Source organism: Myotis davidii, unplaced genomic scaffold (genome assembly GCF_000327345.1).
Source record: "Myotis davidii unplaced genomic scaffold, ASM32734v1 scaffold960, whole genome shotgun sequence".
Classification (NCBI taxonomy): Eukaryota; Metazoa; Chordata; class Mammalia; order Chiroptera; family Vespertilionidae; genus Myotis; species Myotis davidii.
The window spans coordinates 2208096-2217576 of record NW_006293003.1 but is presented as its reverse complement, the minus strand read 5'-3'; positions in this window follow the sequence as shown (position 1 = coordinate 2217576).

Below are 9481 nucleotides of genomic sequence, written 5' to 3'. Positions count from 1 at the left end.
GGAAAGAGCAGGCTGCCCTGGGCTCTGGAAAGGACATTGGCCCCACCCCAGCCAGTTCCCTCCAACAGCTCAGGCCCCCTCCTAAAGGGCTGGGGTGGGGGGGGGGTGTGTCTCTAACCTCCAGTGCTCAGCTCTACCCAGGAAAGGTGGCGCCCTGCCCTACACTCCCCTCCCCTCCCACCATCCTGATCCTTGGCCTCTCTCCCTCCTTGTGAAGGTGAGCAAGGGGTGCTCGCTCACCCCCTGAAGTGAGCTCAGTGCTTCCCTTTGGTGGCCGCCTTCTTGGGTAGAGCGGAGACAGTGTCTGGGAAGCCGCCTGCATGCAGTAAGCGCTCAACCAGTGCACTATGTTCCATAGATGGGGAAACTGAGGCCCAAAGAGGAGTCATTTTCCCACGGTCTGAGCCAGGAAGCCTGGGAGTCCTGCGACCCCGCGAAGCCCCTGTGACCAGTGGCTTTCACCTCGCTCGCAGGCGGGGCAGGGGTGAGTCCTGGCCACCGCGAGTGCGGGGGTGGGGCTGGCCCGCTGGGACTGAGCACCTCGATGTTCCAAAGGCACCACACAGTTAAGGCTCACACCCATCCCCTAGCTGGGACCCCACTTTCCTGATGAGGAGACCGAGGCAGGGCGAGTTTATGTAGCATGTGCTGCACCCTGCAGCTCTGCCTCTGGGACCCCAGGCAGCGCCCACGCACCAGTGAGGAGTGGGGAGAGGGGAATGTGTTTGTCCCCCTCCCACCCTCCGCAGGGGATGCGTGGCCAGGGAGGCTGCAACAGCCGAGGCTTTGATTCGGTTCTGCGTTTCCCCTCCATGAGCGGGTTTGGCGCAGGATGGGTGGCGGTGGAGCCAACTTCCCCGGAGCTGCAAGTTCAGGTTTGCGCGGATAGGGCGGGGCCCAGCTCCCCAGGGCCACGCCCCCTCGACACCACGCCCCTCTGGACTTTCGGAGAGCCCGCCCCTCCCAGGCCTCGGACTGCGTGGCCCAGGCGGGCGGTAGCGCTGTCCTTGTTTGTCCCTAGTTTGGTACATGCCCTTGACCGGAACCAAACCTGGGACTCTTCAGTCCCCAGGCCGACGCTCTGTCCAATGAGCCAAACCGGCCAGGGCTGGAATCCTTTTCAGGAGCAAAACACACACATAACACGAAGTGCTGGACGATTTCTCCTGGCGCCCCAGGGGGTTTTCAGCGAAACCCACTGCATGGGTGGACCCCGCTGTGGAGACCCCTGCAATGGGCTGCCTGGTGGGGTGGGGTGGGAGGAAGCGAAAAGGCTACAGAGCATGGGCCCCCACAGCGCCTGGTGCCCAGCTAGCTACCCCCTCCCACAGCAAGCGTCTGTGGGTCCCCGGGACTAGTACGAGACCTGATTTAAAGAGGGGACACTCCAGAGAAGAGGCGAATGGATGACTAGCAGGCAGCATCAGACCTTCAGCACCAGCCAGGCCCCTAAACCAGAGCTCCCCACCCGGCCAGCGTCACTGGGGTGGGGTCGGGGTCAGAGAGCAGAGCCTCAAGGCCAAGGGTAAGTCAGTCATTACTGTCGATCAAAGTTCTTGAATGACTTTTTAAAAAATATATTTTTATTGATTTCAGAGAGGAAGGGAGAGGAAAAGAGAGAAATATCAACGATGAGAGAGAATCATGGATTGGCTGCTTCCGGAAGGCCCCACACTGTGGATCAGGCCCCAACCCAGGCATGTGCCCTGACCAGGAATCCAACTGTGACCTCCTGGTTCGTAGGTCGACACTGAACCACTGAGCCACGCGGCCAGGCTTGAATGACATTTTTTTTTTAAAAAAAAATGTATTTTATTGATTTTTTACACAGAGGAAGGGAGAGGCATAGAGAGAAACATCGATCAGCTGCCTCCTGAACACCTCCTACTGGGGATGTGCTCGCAACCAAGGCACATGCCCTTGACCGGAATTAAACCTGGGATCCTTGAGTCTGCAGGCCGATGCTCTATCCACTGAGCCAAACTGGTTAGGGCTTGAATGACGTTTTAAAAGGAACATTGAAGTCGCCTTTTCTCAGTGACTGGCGCTGAGTTTGATCGCCTTTGAACCCGAGGATGCATTCTAGCTGCCTCTCCTTCTGAAGATGGGAAGCGTTGGCTCAGCTGGGCAGACCACGTGCTCAGAGCCACGCAGCAAGGCGCGTGTGGACGGACTCCCAGTGCAGCTGGTGCCCCGGCAAGCAGGGCCTCCTCTGGCCACGTGTGTCTGCGTGTCTGACACGCCTGTGGGGAGCAGGGGGTGCTGGGAGGATGTGGCCATGGGACTTCCTTCCAGAGGCCTTCCCCTCCCCAGCCGGGTGCCCCAACCCCGTGGGGGATGCAGGACACCCCGCCGGAGGACCTTGCCATCCCTGCCCAGACCTGCTATCTGATCAAACCGGGGCCCCTGGCCACAGTCCCTATTAAGTGAAAATAGATCCGGCCTTATCAGGTTCAGGCCCGAAGCCCGCGGTGGCCCCGCCCGGACCCCGGAGGGTCCCTGTCTGTTTGATTTTCCTGCTCAGACACACTTGTTTAAACAGACCCCTCAGGGCCTCCAGTAACCGGAGCCAGGCTGCAGCGTGATTGCAGGTAAGGGGAGGCTCAGATGGAGGGCGGGGGCAGGCTGGGAGGGGAGAGCAGGGCAAGCCACCTACAACCTGGAGCCTCTGCAGGCTGACCCTGTTGGCAGCCTGGCTCCACCCCGTCCAGTTGCCCCGGTTGGTGGGTGGGTTACTGACCCTCCCAGCTTGGCCAGCTTACCGTTTTCATCGGGTGAGGATGAAATGAATGAGGGCACCTCTAAGGTGCTGGACGCTGCGCCTGGCACAGACCAAGGGCTAAGTGACTCAGAGGCTGGGTTGTTTAATGGTGGTTGGTTTCTACATCACAGACCGCACAGGAGGCAGGTTCTGCTGCCCCCTCCCCCCATATTGATTTCAGAGAGGAAGGGAGAGGGAGAGATAGAAACATCAATGATGAGAATCATGGATCAGCTGCCTCCTGCACGCCCCCCGCTGGGTACGAGCCTGAGACCTGGGCATGTGCCCTGACCAGAAATCGAACCATGACCTCCTGGTTCATAGGTTAACGTTCAACCACTGAGCCACACCGGCTGGGCGGTGCCAGGTTTTTGTAGCACACCCCAGAAGATGAAGCCACTCCCATCACTGTTTCAGCTGAGCTGAGCAGGAGATGTTTGCGTCTTTTTGCAGGTGAAGGCCTAGACCCAGAGGGGTCAAGATACTCGCCCAGTGGTCACACAGCCAGGCAGCTCTTTCACATTCCCCAATGAACACTCCCCGCCCGGCCCCGGCCCGTCTCAGGGCTGGCAGCGGGCTGGCAACCTGGAGTCTGACCTGGGTGCCAGCTTTGGGAAGGGGAGGCATGAGTGCAAGTTCAAATAGGGTGGCTCCTTCTCAGGGACTGAGTGGTGCCAGGCACTGCCCGGGGGGCTTACTGGGGCTCAGGTTCAGTGAGGCCTGGGCCTGGAAGAACAAACAGGGCTGGGAAGAGAGTGAGAGGCAGGGAAGTGGGAAGGTGCAGGTGGTGGAGGTTGCACAGGCCAGAGAGGCGACCTCACGAGTCCACAGCAACCCCGCCTGCCCCCGGGGGACCCACACACTCTGGGCTTTTGGTCAGAGGGGAACAGAGGTCATTTGGGGTCCCAGGGACTCTATCTTCCCAGCAACAACAGTCATTAAGGCTGCATTCTCAAGCCCTCATTATGCTGTGTTTACAATCCTTCCAGAAAAACAAAAGCCAGCCCAGCACGCCCCTCCCCACCTCTCAGGCAAGGGTGTGGGTCTGGTTTTTGAGTGCAGAGAGAGAAGACCTCCTGAGCCGCCCTGGGGCATGGCGGTGATCTTTGTAGCCCAGGGCTGCCTGTGAGTGTGTGTGTGTGTGTGTGTGTGTGTGTGTGTGTGTGTGTGCAGTGTCCATCTTGCAGCAGGCAAATGTGGAAGAATTATTTGGACTAACAAATGCACAGGGGGCAGTGAGAGGAGGAGGAGGACATGGGGGGCCTGTGGTGAGCATTTGATCTTACTGAATGGGTCCAACGCCCCTGAAGCCCAGGTACTGTTAACCCATTTCACAGATGAGAAGACAGAAGCACTGAGAGGCTGTGGTCTAAGGCTGAGGGAACTTGGGTTTGCTTCTGATCTCAGGCAGGTGGAGAAGATGAAAGGTGCAATCACCACCATGAAACGTGCCAAACGCCTGTGCTGTGCCGGCTTTTTACACACACACCCTGTTCCATCCGCCCGGCCACACGGTCCCCGTTTCACGGTGGCAAAAATGACGCAGGCGACGAGGTGACTTGCCCAGGTCTCAGCTACGGGAAGGGGAGGGAGGATTTGAACTTCGACAAACAGCCTCCTCCAAAAGGAAGTGGTCACTTTGGGGGAAGACTGGGGAGGCGCGGGAGACCCAAGTGAAAGGAAACAGCTGTGCTGTGTTGCCCCTCTCCCCTGGCAGGAAGGCCCCCTGCCAGCGTGCCCCCCTCACCCCACGTGCGCAGGGACATCAAAGGTGGGGACAACAGGTCACTCTGCTCCGCTGGGGCATCTGGGCAGAACTGCAGTGGGATCCCAAGGCCGGTGCTGGGGCTCAGCCAGGGAGGGGCCCAGATGAAAGGGAGAGGGGGGAAGAGGAGCAGGAATCCTGTAAGGCGCCCATCAAAGCGGCCCCGCCCTCCCGCTCCGCCCCAGAGGGATGGGGTCTTCAAAGAGGAGACATGGAGAAGCTCAACCAGGGCTGCCAGGGCCCTCCTGGCAGACTCGGGCTTCCCGATGGGAATTTAACCATAAAGCGGGGCTGCCACCTCACAGACGGGGTGTTTCCTTTTCGCGTCCGGCCTGCGAGGCAGCATCGCGGTCCCAGGTTTGGGGACAACGGTGGAGTGACTTGCCGATGGTGGTTCAGCGGAGTGGCTTCCCCACTGTAGTCGGTCCCGTGATCCGGGGCCGGGGCTCCTCTGTTCCCTGGAGCAGCGCAGTGACGCACCAGAGTGGGTGACTTAAAACATTTGTTCCTCACAGTTCCAGGGGTCAGAGTCGGGGACCGAGGTGTCAGCAGGACCACGCTGTCCCTGAGACTCTGGGTGGCATCCCCCTGCCTCTCCCTGGCTGGGGGGGGGGGGGGGGGGGGGGGGGGGCGGCGGCAGCTATCCTGGTGTCCTCGGCTCCAGTGACGGTGCCCCAGGCTCCGCCTCTGTGGTGTTCTGCCTGGTGTCCTCCCATCATCTCTCCTCTGTGTGTCTGTGTCCAAATTCCTCTCTTCTCATCAGGACACTAGTCATATTGGATTTGGGTCCCCCTTTTCTTCTTCTTATTTTTTAACCTTCACTCGAGGATATTTTTTTTCCATTAATATTTTATAGAGAGTGGAAGGGAAGGGAGGTGGAGAGAGAGAGAGGAAGGGAGACCTTGATGTGAGAGAGACAAAATTGGTTGCCTCCTGCACACACCCTGACCAGAGCTGGGGATCAAACCACAACCCAGATACATGCCCTTGACCAGGAATCAAACCCTCAGCCCTTTAGTCCTCAGGCTGAAGCTCTAACCACTGAGCAACCTTGCACGGCCATGACCTCTTCTTAACTCCATTATTCATGCAAAGACGCTATTTCCAAATATGGTCCCACTCACAGGTACGGGGTAAAGACTTCAACATATGTTATTGGGAGACGTAATGTCACGCACATCAGGATGTGCACATGCACGTGTGTGTGTGTGTGTGTGTGTGTGTGTGTGTGTGTGTGTGTGTCCTTTCCTCCCTCGGAGCTCTGTGGTGCTGCTGGACACCCAGGCTCTGAGGGCAGCAGCACCTCCCAGGTCCCACGTCTGAAGGAGTTAAGAGGACACAGTGCCTTCACCTCCTTTGGCAAAGTCCTCCCACAGTTTTGTGCCCCAGCCGACGGCATCCTGACGCTCACTTTACAGGTGAGGGAGCTGAAGTTTAGGAAGGTCCCGTAGCACAGCCTGGATTTGAAACGGTCTCTGTCTGACTCCGGAACGAGCTGCTGTGGCCAGGGTTGGGTGGACAGGCAAGGGTTAAGGCAGAGGCGGGCAGGTGGGCCAGGCCAGGCCTGCTCACTCACTGGCTTCCTCCCTGCTGGCTGCCGCTGTCAGTTGCCTGGGAGCTGATTAAGATGTCACAGAGGATTATGATGTCAGGTGCAAGAATCACACTCCAGGAGGGGTGGCTGCTGGGCCGGGAGGGAGGTTACCCTAGCAACAAGATGGGCTATCTATGCAGAGCAGAGGCCCAGCCTGGCGGGAAGGGCATGGGGTTTGGGGTCACCCTTCCTGGGTGGGAATTATAGCCCCTCGGCTCCCCAGCGGGGTGACCTTGGCTCAAAGCTCTTCACACACAAGACGTGGAGAGCAGTTCCATCTCTGTGTGGGTCAAAAGCAACAGCCCAAGCAAGTCCCCTGACTCCTGCAGTCCTTGCCCAGGGCGGTCCCCAGGGAGCCCAGGGGCGTTAGCCCCAGATTTGGGGCTCAGGCATAGCAGGCTCGCCAGAGGTGCCAAAGAAATGGTGCCAAGCCACGTCGCTGCCAAGGGCTAAGCTGCTTCCCATGCACCATCACCTGGGACAAGGGGCTGTTAGCAACCTTTGTGTGAGCCAGCAGGAGGGCAGCGGCTCTCCCAGTCTCCCCCGCTTTCTTCCCAGCGCTGCGGACCACAACACACATCTACCGTTCACTGTTGCTTCCCCTGTTGGCCACGAACCCTGCTTCTCTGGATCCCTGGAAACCAGCAGAGTGCCAGATAGATGTCTGAATAAATGAAGGGAAGAATCAAATCCCCCCTTTCCTCTGAGAACACATGTTGCCTATCTGTGAGGAAGAGCTATTCCTGTCCTCCACAAAGCTCTCCTTCCCCCGTGTCCTCAATCCTAATTCTTTTCTTTCCCCCAAGTCCCAACTTTCATTCAGCCTCCCATCCACCCACCCACCTACCCATTCTGGTATCCGTCCATCCATCTATGCATCCTTTTGTCCATCCATCCATCCATCCATCCATCCATCCATTAATTCACTTCATCCACCTATAATCCATTAATACATCCATCTATCCATCCATCCATCCATCCATCCATCCATCCATCCATCCACCCATCCATCCATCCATGAATTCAATTCATCCACCTAAAATCCATCCGTGCATCCATCTATACATTCACCCATCCATCCATTAATTCACTTCATCTCCCCATCATCCATCCATCCACCCATCCATGCACCCATTTATTTGCCCGCTCACCCTCACCCATCCATCAGGACAGAAGACATCTGAGCATCAGTTTCCAAGACATGTCCTGGGCTAGGGCTGAAGGGCCACAGGGTCAAGTCAGACGGGGACCCTGGCCCTAAGGAGTTCTCACTCAATCGTGTGGGGGTGAGAACACATCAAAACAAGTTCCTGGGGGCACGGGAGAGAGTGGAGGGTGCCTGAGAGAGGGGAAGACAGGTCCTAGGCGCCTCCAGAGGCAGGTCCTGGGGAAGCTGTAGCAGAAGGGGTGTTGGTGGGAGGAGAACGGGGGCAGAAGTGAATGAAAACTGGGGAGTAAATCACTCTTCCACCACCCAGTCCTGGGATGGGCCCAGAGAGGGTAAGTGACTTCCTCCAAGCCCCCAGCTCATAAACGGTGCAGCAGATTGGAGAAGCTCAAATCTCAGCTCCTCCAAGAGGCTTCTGGGAGCTGGGAGCTGGGAGCTGGGGGCTGGGAGCTGGGAGCTGGGAGCGCCTCTGCACCTGTCCCAGCTGCGCCTGCGCTCTCCCCACTGAAGGCCGCCACTGCTGCAGCGCTCCCTGCTCTGTCCCAGCACCTGGACACAGGAGGTGCTCAGAGCCGCCATCCTGAGAGGCCGCGGGTTCACAGTCCCAGTGTCAGGGTCAGGCGACAGGGAGTTGGCTCCGACCTCCTGCCTTTCCTCCCTGCAGGCCTCCCTGCTCACCTGCCAGCCCGTCTTCGAGGTGTGGGGCCGGCCCATCAGCCACTGCTTGGGCCCAGCGCCTTCAGGCCCGTGTCCCTGGGGCATATTTCTGGTCCTCTCCGGAGACACGCACTGAGCAAACAGATAATTGAAAAGATTACCCCGGGATGGGACTCGCGGACGGCTGATTTATCGCACATCAGCCCTTCTTCGGGGTTTTTATTAGAAATTGAAGAATGGTTTCCCAACTTGAGCCTCGTGGCTGCGTTTCACCTCCACAAGTCATGCACCCCGCACCCCACCTGCGGGGGCTCCCAGGGCGCCTCCAGCTCTGGGTGTGACCCAGCAGGCGTTGGGGACCTGGCCTCCCTTGCCTTCACCCTCCCGCTCAGCCCACCCTCTCCCTGCACCTCCCAGCTCCTCCTCCTTTCCCTTCTCCCTTCCCTTCCCCGCCTCCTTTCCGTTCTTGGGGCGCTGAGTGAGGTGCTTGGTGGGACCACAACAGTGATCGAGTGGAACCCACCTTAGAATCCCAGCATCCTCCAGTGCCCAGGTCAGAAGTCCCTCTCCAGAGGCCCACCTTGGTTCTCCTGTCCCACCCGGAAGCGACCCGCCTCCTCCCTCCTCCCCCCACGTGCTGCGGGAGCTCTTGCGGGTCCCTCTGTCACCTGGCAGCTGCTGAGCCTCTTCCATCTCCAGGAGGCAGAGCTCTGTGGGGTGGTTTGTCCCCAGGGGGTGGGGGAGAGACTGGCAGGCCCTGAGGTGGTGGGGGTTCTAGGCCAACAGGAAGATCAGTTAAGATGAAACACAGGGGAACCCAACACTTAGTGGCTGTGTGGCTTTGGGCAAATTACTTAACCTCTCTGGGCCTGTCACTACTGGTTTATGCTGCGGGAAAGCACCCACCGGGATACTCACCTTAGCACAGTGTTCTCGGCATCCCCCGGCCCTCGGAGGATGTGAGTCCTCCGGCCCCACCTTGGCCTGCTGAGCTCAGGAGGCGTGGAGTCTCTCCGGTGACTGGTGAAGGCACCGGGCGCGCTGTGCTGCGGCGGTGAGGCTGTGGGGGCAGGTGCCAGGAGAGGTCCTGCGCCCGGAGCTGGGCCTCGGCTGATGCGCCTCCCTTCCCAAGGGCAGCGATGTCCACGGTGCCGAGAGAGAAGCCAGTTTCCCAGCACCCGAGGGCGCTGCGGTCTGCGCTGGGTCTGCAGAGCCTGTGGGCGCATGCCCACCCCCGTAGCCTGTGGTGTGGCCCCGGGGCTCAGGAGGGTCCTGTGGGCAGGGGCAGGGGCAGGGGCAGGGCAGCACGGGCTTTGCCATGCCTGAGAGGGCTCTTGGCTTGACTCCTGGCTCTGCCCCAGGTCAGCTGTGTGACTTTGGGTCAGTTTCACAACCTCTCTGAAGTGGATCATTGAACCAAGTTCCTTCAAAGTGCAGGAGCCCAAGAATCACTCAGGTGACGGCTCCTGTGCAAAGTGGGGACTCCAGGGGGGCAGGGGCAGAGCGGGAGAAGGCCTGGGACCTCCAGGAGGCGAC